Source organism: Furipterus horrens, unplaced genomic scaffold (genome assembly GCF_987537825.1).
Source record: "Furipterus horrens unplaced genomic scaffold, mFurHor1.1.pri manual_scaffold_3, whole genome shotgun sequence".
Classification (NCBI taxonomy): domain Eukaryota; kingdom Metazoa; phylum Chordata; class Mammalia; order Chiroptera; family Furipteridae; genus Furipterus; species Furipterus horrens.
The window spans coordinates 186,112,980-186,128,783 of NW_028327173.1; the positions used below are offsets into that span (position 1 = coordinate 186,112,980).

Sequence of the window (15,804 nt, forward strand, 5' to 3'; positions counted from 1 at the left end):
CAGAGTTGTCTTCCGCACTCGACTCCCCTCCGCAAACCTGGCAGGACGAGGGGATTGGAAATTTGGAAATTTGGGACTCACAAAGCCTTCAACTCTAGGGTTTCACTTTTTTTGCTCCAACTGTTGCGGGGGGGGGGTGTGGGGGAGAGGCCGGGGGTCGCGAAAACGACCACTGCCCAGGCTGATTGTTTATTTTAGCTGGACTGGGAGTTGTATTTATTTCACGCCCAATCTTTAAACTTTTTTATAAAGAAAACCTAAATCCTCATGAACGCCCCCTCCTTTCCCCCCAAACCCGCCCAGCAGCACACGTTCCACGCGCGCTCTGAACTGGATCCGCGCCGAAACATACACTCGCACACTCGCCTAGACGCCTGAACAATGAAAAAAGTTACTTTGACAAGAATGAAGGTAAAGAGGTGGGGGAGGCGACACTTAACTTATTGTCGTTCCTCCTCCGCCCCCTCGGGAACGGAACATATGGCTTGTCACGCTGCGCTGTTGAGGCGAGATGGGGGGGAAGCGGGCATGAGACCCTCGAAACTGAAAGGCCTCGGATAGATTGTTACTCTTTTCAAAACTGTAAAATTGTATTTATTTACTGTTAGGTTCGGATGCCCCTCCGCTCACCCAAATAAAAAGTTGTTAACGTGTTCCCCACCCGCCCCCGTGCCTTCTCGGGTGTGCTGAAATGAGGGCCCAGACGGAAACCGCAGGGCTGCGTTTCTTTCCTATTCCCCCGCGTGCCGGGCCGCCTCCACAGCCCTCGCACGTTTCTTCCCAGCACTAGAGGCCGCCGGGTCTGTTATGAAACCCCGTACGCTGAGTGGCTAAGAGCGGGTTCCATTGCGATGTAATTAGGTCACCCCATTATGAGCACGTTTCTTTGGAAAGGACAGGGCGGGCCGAGCCACAGCGCTCGAGTCGCACTCTCACCACCACGACCGCCACACGCGCGGGCGCGCGCGCGCACACACACACACACACAGACACGTACGCACACGCGCTCTCTCTCGCGCGCGCAAACACACACACACACGTACGTTTTACTGCATTTCTTATTTATCTGTTAGGCTCCAGGCAAACCCAGGCAAACTTTCAATCACAACTGTTTTAGGAACTGGTTGTTTTTCATCTCTGCGAAACTTGCTGCAACGACGAATCTACGTGATCCCCAACCAGGTCGGCTTTCATTTGTCTGTCTTCTTTGACTTAAATTGATGGCCCCCGTTTTTAAACCGGCTTCTGCCCCTTTCTTCTGGGGCTGTCCAGCCGCCTGTTGCTTCCCTCCCTTTGCTCCCATTTTGCAGCTTTTCTTGAAATCTGGCAAGCGCCAAAGAGGGAAATCCACCTTAATTTAAATCAATCAAATGTAGGGTTTTTTCTTAAAGAGATGTTTGCTCGCTCCTTTCCCCCGCTCCAAGAAGGGGGTGAGGGGCGGTTTCGTGCAGTTTCTTGGTGATGAGGTAATGAGTTCCAGATTTCAGGACAGAGAAGGGTGCGCGTTAAAACCACAAGGTTAGTCTGCGTCCTGATGTGAAGCTATTTCGGTTTTGTATTCCCCCGCCCCCCCAAAGGGCCTATTGGTCTAACTCTGGAGGATTCAAGAAGCCGTGCTGGGGGGAGGGGAGACATGGAGAAGCGAGGAGTGAGGGGACCAGAGGCGGGCGGGATCCTCCCAGCCCAGGGCCGGGCCCGCACCCATTGCTCCCCCCTGCAGGGGGCGGTGCTTTCCCCCGGGGCTGTAGGACCCGCCGGAGCACCAGCATGCGGCCTCAGCGCCCCGGGCTAGTTAAAAAGCACTCCCCCCCAAAAGAGAACGCGATTCCTCGAATTTCCTCCGCTTTTCCAACTCCCAGAGGGAGCTCCCCTCCCCCGCTCCCGGGGGCGCGGGCTCCGCGGGGCGGCGGCCAGCCTGGTCCGCTTGCCCCGGAGTTGTTTACCGGCCCTGCCGACCGACCGGGTTTGTTCCAGCTCCCAGAGCCTGCCTCTATAATTAAACCCTTTTTCTAATTGTCGGGTTCAAACGTCATTTCGGGGACTTTCCAAGGGTGAGGGAGCCGAGGAGACGGAGCGAGCCTCCTTAACTCTTCGCTGACCCGGCGTCCACGGCCCGGCGGGCCAGAGAGCAACGTCCAGCAGGGCCGAGGAGGGGTGGGGGTCTCAGGGCCTGAGCCAGCCAGCCCCCAACGAGAAGTGCTCGGCAGGTGCCCGATGGTGGCGGGAACGGCAGCGAGCCACGACCCGGGCAGGAAGTCCGACGGGAGGCGTGCGCGGTCCTCCCCAGCTCTTTCGCTCGGCGGTCCGCCCTCCCGTTCCTCACTGGCGTCGTGCGCAGAGAGGCCGCCCCTTCACCTGCACTGCCGCTTCCGACGGGGAGGCCACGGGCCAGGTCCTCCGGCCGGGGCTCGACTTCCGGGTGCGGGTCTCCTCGCTGGGAGGGCCTAGCCAGGTATTTTTGGCTTTGGGGGTATTAGGTTTTGTGAACGGGGTAAAGTGAAAGTCCTCGGAATTAGGGAAACGCGATGGATATATTCAGTGATCAGTCTGGATCCGGGGCGCACCTCGAGGCAGGTGAGAGTGTGGGGCGCTGGACCGCTGAACCCTAGACCGCAAGGCCTTTTCACCCAGCGCTCTCCAGAGTCCCATCCTGGCCCTGGTTACTGCTCAGGACCTGCCGTCGTAGGGCCCTGATATGTTACCGTTCCTTCCAGGCTTCAGGTCATTCGCAAAATGCCCCAAATTCTTCGGATCGGGCCCCGCCCTTCCGCCCAACGTCTGCTACCTGAGACCCTGGGACAGCCACAAAATCTCTGGATTAGAGAGAAGGAGGGAGGGCCAAATGGAGCCAGAGAAGTGCATGGTTAAAATTTATTTTTAGTGCTTGTGGAATGCCGATTCCTCGGTTTGGACCCAGGCCCAGACGTTTGGTGTGGGGCTAGGAATCTGCATTTTAGTTAATTTTCTGGTAGTGACTCAAAAGCTAAGGTTTAAGAATCTGTGGTCCAGGATTTTCCAGTTTGGCCACTCTAAATCCACATCTTGGCTTTGTGACTTTTCATGACACTGACCAAAGCCTCAGTTTCCTCATCTCTAAAAGAGGGCTAATAATAGGCCTAAAGTTGGCCAGTAAAGTGCGTAGTTTCAGACCTAGCTGAAATCTTTAATGTGCCTAGCCATTGTATGTAAACTAAACCATTCTTGGGGCCTCATGACACCACAAAAATTCTGGGGCGTATTCATTTTGTGAAAGGATTCTTCAGCATAGCTGTCCATGAAATGGTCAACTGACAACTTTGATCTGGATCCCTTTCTTGTCCCTCCCCCATCCCAGGATAAGGCAGGCCCTGAGGCCTGGAAAGAGGAGAGGGCCCTAGCAACATGGTGTAATGCCTGAGCCCTAGTCTAGGAATCAGGAATCTTGGGTTCCAGAGCTACTCTGCCTCTGGTTCAGCTGCTCATTCTCTGCTCTGAGGTTCAATGTTCTGATCTTTCAAGATGGACAGTGTTGGACTAGACAGGTGGTATTCAAACATCACACTGAGCAGAATTACCTGGAGAGCTTTTAAAAATATATATGTGGACTGCCTCACTCCACCTCCATCCACCTTAAAAGATTCTGCTTCAGTTGGTCTGGAGGTAAGGCCCAGCATTTGTATTTTCTAAGGTCTTCAGATGATTCTATTAGGAAGCCAGAAACACTAGATTCAGCTATTTTAGAGCAGTGGTTCTCAACCAGGGGTGACTTTGCCTCCCAGTGAACATTTGGCAATGTCTAGAGACGTTTTTGGTTGTCACAGCTGGAGCGGGAAAAATCAGTACTACTGGCTTTTAGAAGGTAGAAGCTGGGGATGTTGCTAAACATCCTGTAGTGCACAGGACAATCCCCATAACAAAAAGATTGTTCTGTCCAAAATGTCAGTAGTACCAAGACTGACAAACTCTATTTTAGGGTTTTTTTTTTTCCAACTCCAAGCTTCCCCCATACTTAGTTAGGCTCCATCCCCACCCTCCCTCAAACCTATTTCCATGAGGCAATCCAAGTGATCTTTTTCAAAACCTAGATCTGATCTTGTGTTACAATTGCCTAAAACCCTTGGTTACCCATCCCTGTTAGAATAAAAACCAAATTCTTAGCCCAGCAAAATCTGACTCGTCCTGCTCCAGCCTCCTCCTCTTCCCAGCCACTACCTCTCCCACCCCTCAGGGCACTCCCTGTGCTCTCAGTAGTTTCAGATTAAAATGAACCATCCTTCCTCCTGCCCCAGGGCTTTGACATGTGCTACTTCTTCTATCTGAATTGCGCTTCCTTTGGCCACAATAAATTCTAAATCCTCCTTTAGAACCCAGCTCAAGCATCATTTCCTCAACCATTTTCGGTGCCCCCCTCCCACAATCAAGGCAAAGTGTCTGCCTTCTCTCTATGTCCTCATGGAATGTTTATGCCCTTCAAAGAAGTTAGTTCAGCTTGTGAGTATACAGTCATTCCTATAAACTTTGACTTTTTAATTTAACATACAGTAAAATTGACCTTTATTTGGTCAACTTAGTTCTATGAATTTTAATATGTGAATAGATTCACATAGCTACCACCATGATCAAAAAACAGAATAGTTCCATCAACCCCTTGTAGTCACATCGTCCCCCATCTCTTACTTTGTCAACCACTGATCTGTTTTCTGTACTATAATTTTGTTTTTTCCAGAATGCTATATAAATAGAATCATGCAGTCTGTATGCTTTCACACAGCTTCATGCCTTTGAGATTTATCCATGTTTTTGCATGTATTAATAGTACAGTCCTTTTAATTGAAAAATAATGTTTCACTGTATGTGCATACCACCAGTGTTTTATCCATTCATTTGTTGAAGAACATGGGATTATTTTCAGTTAGGGGCCATTGTGAATAGGGCTGCAATAAACATTTGTGTACAGATTTTTGTGGGAACATAAATTTTTATTTCTCTAGGATAAATAACTAGGAATGAGATCACTGGGTCATATGGTAAGAATATATCGAAATTTATAGACAACTGCCAAGTCATATTCAAGAGTGGATATAACATTTTGCATCTCCAACAGCAATATCTGAGAGTTTCCAGTTGCTCTGCTTCCTTACCTGCACTTATAATTGTATTTTTTATTTTAGTCATTCTAATATGTGTGTGGTGGTATCTTGTTGTTTTAATTTACATTTTTCTAATGAATAACGATGCTGGACATCTTTTCAAATGCTCATTTTCCCCCTGTATGTCCTGTGGTGAAATGTTTGTTCAAATCTTTTGCCCATTTTTTAATTGATTGTTTGTTTTCTTACTGTTGAGTTTTAAGGGTTCTTTATATATTCTGGGTAGAGCTGCTTTGTCAAAATGTGATTTGCAAATATTTTTTCCAACTTGTACCTTATCTTTTCATTCTCCCAACAAAGTATGTTAACAGAGCAAAAGTTAATAATTTTGATGAAGTCTAATTTATCGGTTTTATCTTCTCTGCATCATGCCTTCAGTGTCGCATCTAGGGACTCTTTGCCTAACCCTAGGTCAAGATTTTCTGTTTTATTCTAAAAGTTTCATAGTTTATAGTTTACAGCTATGATCCATCTGAAGCTAGTTTTTATTTAAAATGTGAGATTTAGGTTGAGGTTCTTTTTTTTTTTTTTTGCCTATGGGTGTCTAATCCCAGCACTATTTATTGAAATGACTATCATTTTTCCATTGAATTATTTTTGCACCTATCCAAAAATTAGTTGGCCATATTGGAATGGGTCTCTTTATTTTGTTCCTTTGATCTGTATGTCCATTCCTTTACCAGTACCACACTATCTTGATTATTATAGCTTTATAGTAAGTCTGAAAATTAGGTGTTGTAATTCCCCCAGCTTTATTTTTAATTTTCAAAACTGTCTTAAATATTCTAGTTCCATTGCCTTTTCATATACATTTCAGAACCAGCTTGTCTGTGTCTACAAAAAAATCATACTTGTATTTTTATTGGAATTGCATTAAGTCTATAGATTAATTTAGGAAGAAATAGCATTTTTACAATCTTGTCTTCTAATCCATGAACATGGTATGTCCATTTCTTTAGGTCTTCTTTTATTTCTTTAGTCAGAGTTTTATAGCTTTTAGCATACAGATACTATATATGTTTTTTTGCCTAATATTGTACCTAATATTTCTCTTTAGGGGGGTAACTATTGCAATTTTTTAAATTTCAGTTTGCAATTTTTCATTATTAGTTTATAGAAATAGTTGATTTTTGTGTATTACCCTTGTACTCTATAGTCTTAATCACTTAAGTTATAAGTGATTCCTTGAGTTTTGTTTTTACGTGTTTGCTTTGTTTTTTAATATAGACTATCATTATCTGCAAATAAGAATAGTCGAATTTCTTTCTTTTAATATTATGCATTATATTTCTTTTTCTTGCCTTATTGCCCTGTTTAAGACTTTCAATATGATGTTGAATGGGCATGGGGAAAGCGAACACAGTCACCTTCATCTCATTCTTAGGAGAAAGTATTCATTCTTTCACTATTGAGTATGATGTTAGTTGCTAGGTTTTTTGTAACCATTTAACTTTTTGACATCTCCCTTCCCACCAGGATATATGCTTCAAAAGCAGATTGTCTCTACTCTCAACTCAACCTTCAGTGCCTAGCACACAGTAGACCATCAATAAGTAATCCTCTACTTAGGTAACTTAGCCGTAACCACTCATCTGTGTGACAGACAACAGAGAAACTGAGCTGAACATGCTGCACCGATCACAAAAAAATAATCTCACAATAAATACTCCAATGGACCCAACTAGGCATTGGCCCCATGGAGCTGACAATTTAAAGGTGTAGAGCATCTATAGATCAGCTTCTAGCACGCCATATTGTGTCAAAGGAGTTGTCTATGAGGAATAGATGACTGCAGTAAAATAATTATTTTAGATTGAGAGCATTCCATTGCCAAAGGGAATTTAAACAAAAAGCTCTCAGCTCTGAAAAACAGGGGCTTTCAGGGTAAAGAGTCCCACTGCTCTGAAATCTTAGGCCCTCAGACGGGTGGGGTTGTTTTGCTAAATTTATTTCAGCCGCTTATAGAAACAGAAGGGGGAAGAAGGGGGCGGCTGCTTGCACAGCAGCCCTGGCTCTGGGGTATTAATATCTGCCAGGTCAGGCTTTTATTTGGGTTTTGTTTTACCTTTTGGGGGCGGGGAGGCAGGGAACAGGAATATCTCGCAGCTGCATTGGCTTGGGCTGTGGTTTCCCACCTTTCTCCCTGTATGCTCCCCCAAAGGCCACATGGAGCCCACTGCTCCCCTGCCTTGCCTTCCAATGGCTCTCTATCCACTCTGCCCAGCCCTGGGGCAAGGCTTTCTCTGCAGTCTCATGCAGGCACCTTTGACACTAGATTTTCTCCCATTCCCAGAAGGGGGTCTGGGCGTGAAAAGAGAGAAATTGAGATTTAGATTGAGTCTGTTTTCTTTCTGGCACAAGTGTAGGCCCAGGAAGACTGGAGCCGTGGTCTCTGGCCCCCACCAGAACTTCCTCCCCAACCCCACACCTCCACCCACAGTGGCTCCACGACTTGAAATTTGGGGTTCTTGGATATGAAACCCGGGCCTTTTTACCCCTGTGTTCCTTTTCCTAGCCTCCCCAAAGAACTGAACACACCTTCTTCAGGCCTGATACCTGAGCAGTCTCTTCTGTCTCACCCACCCCAGTCCCATATGTAGAAAAAGGAGTTAAATGAAACCATCATGTTGTTTAAAAAAAAAAACAAAAAAAAAACTGTTGTGCTGAATTTGGAATGTTTTGTGGAACACAGGTTAATTACTTCCCACAAATGGGGGAAACTGAGGCACCGGAGGGGAGGTGGCAGTAGGTGACCTGCACCCACTGCAAGTGGGTGAGAATAGTGTTTACTGGCTGGCTCTAGGAGGTGTTGAACCTGAAAGGACCAAAGAAAGGCAGGACTCTGTATCTAGGATCTTGCTGCTCTGTGGTCACTGTATGAGGGCAAGAAAGGGAGGCACACAAGGAAGCTCAAAAATCTGCTGGGCTTAAGACTTGAGTAATTACTTGAGGATATGGGGAAGTACCTCACACAGTGCCCAGCCCATGGGAACCTAACAAATGCTGGTTTGGTTTCTTGGCGAGCTCCTGCTTCCTGGGTCACTGAGAAAGGAGGGCATCTGTCCTCCCCACTCCCCAGCACCCAGGTACACTGCACAAGGTCTGGTGGGAGGGAAGATAGCCTGCGGCAGGAGCTGGGGAGAGGCCCAGTTTGAAGCATCTTCAGGGGGTTCTTGCTCCAAACCAGGGGGTCTGCTTCAGCCAAGGTTATAGTACATACTTGTAAACTGTAAAGTGCTCACAAGCAAACCAAGTTCCTATTTTTCCCTAACTCCAGCCAGTTTGCTTTGAAATAATCCTCCAGCCCAGACTGGGGCAGGCCCCACCCTGAGGAGCTGTTCCTTTGAGAAGCAGGACCCACGTCCCCAGCCAGAGCAGGGATCAGACAGCTCTTGGAGGGTCGCCACGTGGGCAGCCTGTGGAGGAGAGAGGATGGATCTTTGCCAAAGCCCTGTGACTTCTTTAGATCTGGTTTCTCCCGCCAACTGCACCCTCCACCCCGGCGGGGGAGGGGGCGGAGGGAGGCTGCAGGCCCCCAAGCCAGGGCCTGCCCTTGTCTGACCAAAGGCAACCAGATCTGCTGCAGCTGTTCAGTGAGAGAACAAGCTCTCCCAGAGACCGGGGAAGCAGCTGGAGAAAGATTCCTGCCAGCCCAGGGGTGTAAATATTTATACAGCGTGGTGCGTGGGAAGAGGCAAGGCTGAGGGAGGTGGCAGGAACCAGGCGGCACTGAGACCGCAGGTAGAAGGAGCCTGTGCTCTGGCCTCAGGTGGGAAGGGCAAGAGGGGGCTGGGACCCTAATCTCTACCTCAACTCCTACATCAAAGAGCCCGGGTCTACTCTCAGCTCTCCTCACAGAGTTGAGGGAAGAATTTAGAAAAAAATGCATCACCAGCCCCCTAATAGGTCTTCCTTCCCAGGATAACTCTTGAACCAGAGAGAAACCAAATCCACAAGGCCCAGGAGTGGGGGCCTACAGGCTCCTGGGTCCTATGGTTCCAGGATCTTAATACTGGATTCCAAGAGTTGGACTCTAGGGTTGAAGGCTCAGAAAACATAAGTAAATTACAAGCAGAATATAAAATATAAGTAAAGGTTTCTCTCAAGCCTCTATATAATCAACAGTATTTTTCTAAAGTGGCAGAGAACATTGTGCACTGATGAAGATGATGAGGAGGAATAGACAGCACCTGGCAAAAGAGCAATGTGTGGAGAAGGCGAGGGGGGCCTTGATGGCACTTGCAGAGAAGCACATGGCCACTGTCATCATGGGGCCTCAGAAAAGAGTACAGCTTAATGGGCGTCCACCTGATGCTCTTGGGCCCCACAATGCACTGCAGCCCCAGGTGTGCTCCAGGCAGAGCATTGATGCATCTGCCCCTTGACTGGGCTGTTAAGGACTCAGTCAGCGCCCAGTGGCATTGACACCCCGGGATGGGAAGCAAGCTGGGGCTTGGGGCAACAGCCAGATGGACTCCAGTCGATTTGCCTCAGACAGCTGGGGAGTAGAGCCAGGACACTCCTCGCTCCCCTCCCCACCACTCCAGACCAGGAGGGGTACGGCTGCAACTTCTAGGATTTCTCTGCCACCACGCCCATTGAGAAGTGCCACCTGCTTCTATCCGTACCAGGGCTGACCCTCAGGACCTCTCACAGGTGGGGTTTGTGTTGCTCCCCAGTGGCCAAGAGTCTTTAAGACACCTCACAGCTACCAGCCTCTTGCATTCTCCCCCCAACCCTGTGTTCTGAAAACACCCACTGGCCAGGCGTAGGGGCATTGGAAGGAAGAACCTTCTGCTGGAAAACTGCCTGTATTTCCCCAGCAGACAGCTCCAGATACCCAGGCCAACTTCAGCCAGAGAGCATGGATCAAAGGATCCCAGACTCCCCCAAGAGGCAGACCCTAGGCGGCAAGTCATTCCCACTCACAGCGCAGAGCTTGACAAGTGATACATGCCCAGGGGTGGGCCTCCCCTGAGCCCCAGCCTGCCTGGGTGGAACCTGGTGAATCCCCAACCCGTGCACCCAGAGAAGGGCGGGTTCCATGGCCACCCTGAGCAATGGAGCCAGGCCCACACAACGTGGAGGAAACACCATCTGCCCCCAGTACTCAGCCCTGGCCTGGCAGACAATGTCCACCCTCACAGGAGGAGCCCCTCTCCAGAAGGAAGCTCCTCTTCAAAGGACACCGGGGCTGGGGGAGACTCTTCAGATACCCAGGTCCTCTTCTGCCACTGTGGCCCTGCCTGCCGGCTGTGGCCTCCTTCTTGCCAGCACTGCTTAAGCAGATGAACAACAATAAAAGCCTGTGTGGCCCAAGGAAGTCTTTAGGGGAAAGAATTGAAGCTGAAGAAAAAGGGGGGGGGGGTGGCTATAAGAAATGGGAGAGGAGGGAAATTCAGGAAACAGACAAAATAAACCATCCGGGAATCCAGATGTAAAACAAGGAAGGCCAAAAGAAAAGAAAATGTATGCTAAGAAAGCAGCGTAGGGTGGGGAGGGGAATTGAGAATGAAAAAGAAGAAGGGGGCAGTTATAAATATTCTGCAAAGAGAGAATGTGAAAGCAAACAACACCAGGAAAAAAATAAAAAAACAGAGACCCAGGCGAGAAAAAGAGGCAGTATGAATTTAAAACAACTGCTTTGACCCTCAGCCAACCACTCTCATCAGTGTTCTGAGTCTTGCTGCTTCTTGTAGATTTCAGACTCTTCTGAACACTGAGCAGATAGTCCTAGAAAAGCAAGCTTTCCACCTTGCCCTTGCTTTTCCCACAATTTTCCCAGCTTACCCCCACTGTTGCTGTTTTTCAGAGTGAGAGGGCTGATCCCCCTGGGATGAGGCCGAAAACCCTATCGGTTCACTCCAGTCTGGTGGTTTCCATCATGGTGGCCTCTGGAAGGCTTGCTAGAGGGTCTGAGCTGGAGGAGCCCCACGGCACTAGGCGTGATGGAGCCCTGTCATCGACTTTGCATCTTCCAGGGAGGGGCTTATCCAGCCATCTCTCTGTGGACTGGGGCTAAACCAACCCACAGAAACACCATCCTGGAATAGCAGGGCATCATAGAAGACTGGCAAAACCAACTCTATGCAAAGCCAGAGGTGCCTCAGCAAGTGCCACTTTTGGAAACAACCTAGATGATTTTAAAGTCTCCAGGCATTACCAAAGAGACTTAAGATAGCCACAGCTTTCCATTGCCACAACTGGCAAACAGTTCCTTTAACGTCACTTTGTGTCCACAAACTCCATGAGCACTTAGAGGCTGGTTCCCTCCCCTTTGTCTGCTTAGCCTTTTTCAGCCTCTGTTGCCTCTTTCTTCTGTGAGTTGGCCAGTGCCTCTCTTCTCTGTGTTTGTTTGGGCTTTTCCATTCCTCTTACTTAATCACATCCACCCCTGCCCACTCTTCTGTTTCTCTAAGGCAGCAGGGGTTAGGAGAAAGCTGAAGCAAACCAAGGCAAAATTGAGAAGCAAAGGCAGTAAAACTGCAAGTGAGTTTGATTTAGCGTCCAGGCTTTGGTGTGCTAAGGCCATCTGCAGTGGGCGAGCTGGGCTCCTAATGGACAGGGGTCTGAGCCTCACCAAGCCACCTACAACTGCCCCTTTGAAGTTCATCCAAGGGGAAGCCACTCAGGCTGAACTCTGATCAACTGGGACAAACAAAATGGTGCCCGTGCCAGCCTGTCTCCCTCTAAGAATTCTTAAGTACTTGACCCTGATTCTGTACATTCTGTAAGTCATATTTTGCTTCTATCAGAAACTGAGAGATGTGACACAATACATAGAAGGGATAATGCCTAGGTTGTGGCCTTAGATACTCAACCCAGGTTCTTCCCATCCCTCCTAACCTTCAAACCTGTCTCAGTCATATAATCTGTGACTCAAGCTATTATTTAACCATGAAAAAAGACAAACCAGGAAATTAGAGGCTGAGTGACCTAAAATTTATTCCATTCAGCTGAGCTAATCTCCTAATAAGGGTGTGTATAATAATAAGTCATAATATATCTGTTCGGGAAGATGTGAACATGGCAGGAAAAAAGTACACGGTGACTGCACATTGCAACTTGTCAAGATTTGTCCTCAAAAGGGTAAGTGTCTGGTCCTTGGCCAAGTTGCCTAGCAGTTCGCTGAACGAGTCTCAACATTTCAGAACCAATATGCGGCGATGGAGAGCACCCATTGTTCAGGCTGACCACATTCAGATCCTGGCACCGCCACTTCCTAGGCAATTGAGGGCCTTACCTGCCCTCCCTCAGTCTTCTCCACTGTGAAATGTCAGTGACAGTAATACTGATCTCCTGGGGCTGTGGTAAGGATAGATGAGAAAAGCACTTGGCATGTGTGAGCAGCCCCCCTCCCTAAAAGCACCCCTAGTCAACTGTTGCTGTATGTGAAACAGTGCATTGGCAAGACCAAGAGGGCTGGAGGCGCACCGCCCCCCCCCCCCCAAGCGGGGTTCCACGGAGCCACTGGAACACAGTCAAGCATCCTGAGCAAGAGAGAGAACAGGGTCCCAGAGGAGGCCCAGGCAGCTGGCGGGTGGAGTGCTGCACAGAAAGCCAAGGACAGCCACTCACAGCCGGGATGTCCGCGTGGGTGGGAGGACGCAGGGGGCTGCCCTGCAGTCCTCCCGCATTAGCTCAGTAGGGCTGCAGCCCCACCCGGTCCGTGTTCATCCACCGTGAAACTCGGCCCACGCAGACCCTGCACCCGCCATGTGCACCGCTCTGACCACGCCGAGAGCTGTAACTGTGCGAGCTTACAAAGTGCTTGTTGGCCGCAGACACTTAATAACTGAGCAAGTCTGCCCAAATTCAGAAATCTGGCCTTTTAGGAACTAGATTGTTAGGACATGACCATATGCTGAGAAACTTATTTCAGAGCTGGGCTTTTTTTCCTTAAGAAGAAAAGGCAAGTTTATATATTTATAAAGTGTTCTGGAAATGTGAACACCAACTGAATCTTGGTTATATTTAGGCGGTATTATTAATTTTTGGCTGAAATAAGGACAATGTGGTTAAGTTTGATGAGTCTTTTTTTTGAGATACATGTGGAAATACGGATAATGATATGGTCTGATATATAGGATTTACTTCAAAATTATATGGGAAGTAGAGAGGCAGATTATGATAGAAATGGACAAGCGTGGCCAGGATTTGGTGATGTTGGCGATGGGTATATGGGGCGTCATCATACCATTCTGTCTCCTTCTGGATACATTCAGAATTTTCCATCCTAAAATGTTTTTAGTTCATAAAAACTGAAAGAATTTTCACTCAGGGATTCTTGTCTTATTGGTTCTTGCAGCACAATATTTACTTCCTGAGGACGTGTGCTCTTGTCCCAGAGATGCGGCTGTGTGGGGAGGTCTTCAAGGAACTGGAAAGGCTGGAGAACAGGAAGGCAGACCTCAGTGTTGGGGGAGCGCCTCAAAGCCCCTCCCCACACATGCTGAGGACCAAGAGTGTTGCCCTGCCCCTCGGGGCCGCTCAGTCCGGAAAAAACATTCAAAGGGCCAGGTGTCCATTGTATACTGCTTTTGAACTGAGTGAAAATGATTTCTAAATTGGTTTCAATGTATTTTAAACCACCATGGACTGTGGTTTAAGCTACTCAATCTTTCTAAATTCACTGTCCTCAACTGGAAAATGGGGGGTAAACACCCGGCCCCCATTTTCTCGGGTGATGGTAAATGAGATCAATGTGCGCAATGTGCCCTAGTGCTAGTCAACGCTGATAAAGAGTGGGTCTGATTTGAGGGGTTTGGGCAAATGTTGGCCTTTAGCCTCTGAAGAACACACTGGAGCCATCCCATCTCGGGCACTCTGAATCATAGATGCTGCACTTAAACATCTAACTTAAACAAAATTCAAGGCACACATACCCTGAGCTCTCTTTGATCCAGGCATCTTCCTGGATGTCAGCCCCTTAAGGTGTCACAGAAAAATCCCTGCTGTCTTCCTGCCTTTGCAGAGGAGCCGTCCAGGCCACTTGGGATGGAGCGCCCACTGCTTTCTCTCTGGTTGCAGAATGGATTGGAAAATGAAGAATAGGGCACTGCTCACTCTGTGCCCTGGCTCTGAATGGTGAAATGCATTTTGAGAAAGCAGACCCTCAGCAGATCAACCCATCCCCAAAGATGGAGCCAGTGGGGTTCAGGGTACACAGACCAAGAGCTGGCCCTATTCTCAGAAGCACCCTTCACAGGGACCTTCTGGAGCCTTCCCCAACTGATCCTGGGGCAAGTGGTCATGACGACTTCCAGACAGCAGGGGGCAACACAACACCCTTCCCAGTCAAAGGGACCTGCCAAATGGATAGGCAAGCTGACCTGGCCACAGACACATTTCCAAGAACAAATCTGAGGAGCCATGGCATGCCAAGGGAGGAATCCCAGGACAGGCAGGTGTCCCACACAGCCAGTTGTTAGGTCTTTGCCACTTGCCCCCAGGCAACTGGTTAGTGGCTTCCTGTGAGACACAGTTCAGCCAGAAGAGGGTGTTTGTGACTTCAGGTGGAAAACAGGGTCTGTCCCATGCCAACCTGCTCCACACCCAGCCTCTCCTGGCTGCCACTCTCCACTGAACCCCTGCATAGTCTCTGTACCTCTTCCTTAGGAAGAAAGAGTCCCAATGTTCTCAAGGGTCCTTGGGCTTTGGGACCTTTGAAATGCATTCCTGGGCTTATTCAAAACTCCCCGAAGCCCCATAGCTTCAGAGAAGAGAACAGTCTGAATCACAATGCCTAGGTTCAAATCTCAGCTCTGCTACTTAACCTGCCCTATAACAATGGGCAAGGTACTTACCACTCTGTGCTTCAGTTTCCTCCTCCTCCGTACATGAGGACAGTGGCTCTACCACAGTGACTGGCAAGTAGAAAGCCCTCAATTAGTATTAGCAAGTCCTCCTCCTCAGCTCAGTGGGCATGTGCTACTAATGACCCACAGGTCCTGGGAGAAATAACTGCAGTAAAGGAAGTGGAACGTTTTCATAGAAAGCAGCTCAGAGACATGCATAAGACCAAGAGCCCTTCCCCCACCCCCACCCCACCCCCAAATTTGTGCTTCTTTCCATCATGATGCGGTAGCTCAGGTAAACCACCAGTCTATGGAGGCTCCATGGAGCAGAACCCTCCTAAGTCTGGAGCAGGAATGGGTTTACCCAGTGTTTTCCTGGAGGAGTGGAGAAGGAAAATGATACTGGGCGCAGCCCTCCTGAGCTCACACGCGGAAGACATCATGCAAATCTCAGCTGGGTTGATGAAACCCATCGCCTGGGTCAGAGGCTGAGAGGAAAACTGGCTGCTCTGAGCGGGACAGGCCTGCTCCGGAGGATTCCGGGAGCCAATGGGCCTGGGAGCTGGCTGGGCTTCGCTGAGAAGGGGAGGAAAGAGTTAAGCCCACGCTGGGCTCTGGAGGAGGGCTCTGCTGCTATAAACAGTGAGCCAAGGGAGGGAGGGAGCTGACACAGGATGTGGCCAGGGCTCGAGCTGTCTGATTATTAACTTCACTTTTATTTGGAGGGGGATTCGATTCTCTGTTTTACTTCCCATCAAGGAAGTGAAAGCCCAGGTCTCGGAGGGGCCTGGTTTCAAATTGTTTTGTCACAGCTCATTTATTTTTCCTCTTAAGTAAATAAACAAAATCACCTCTTTGTTTTTCCCTTAATGAGCATT

The 15,804-nt window shown here is 48.6% G+C and overlaps 1 pseudogene; it reads left to right on the top strand.

The window, feature by feature from the left end:
* The first annotated feature begins 1,045 nt into the window (after window positions 1-1,045).
* LOC150016962 (uncharacterized) lies at window positions 1,046-14,954 on the top strand (annotated as a pseudogene).
* The last annotated feature ends 850 nt before the right edge of the window (window positions 14,955-15,804 follow it).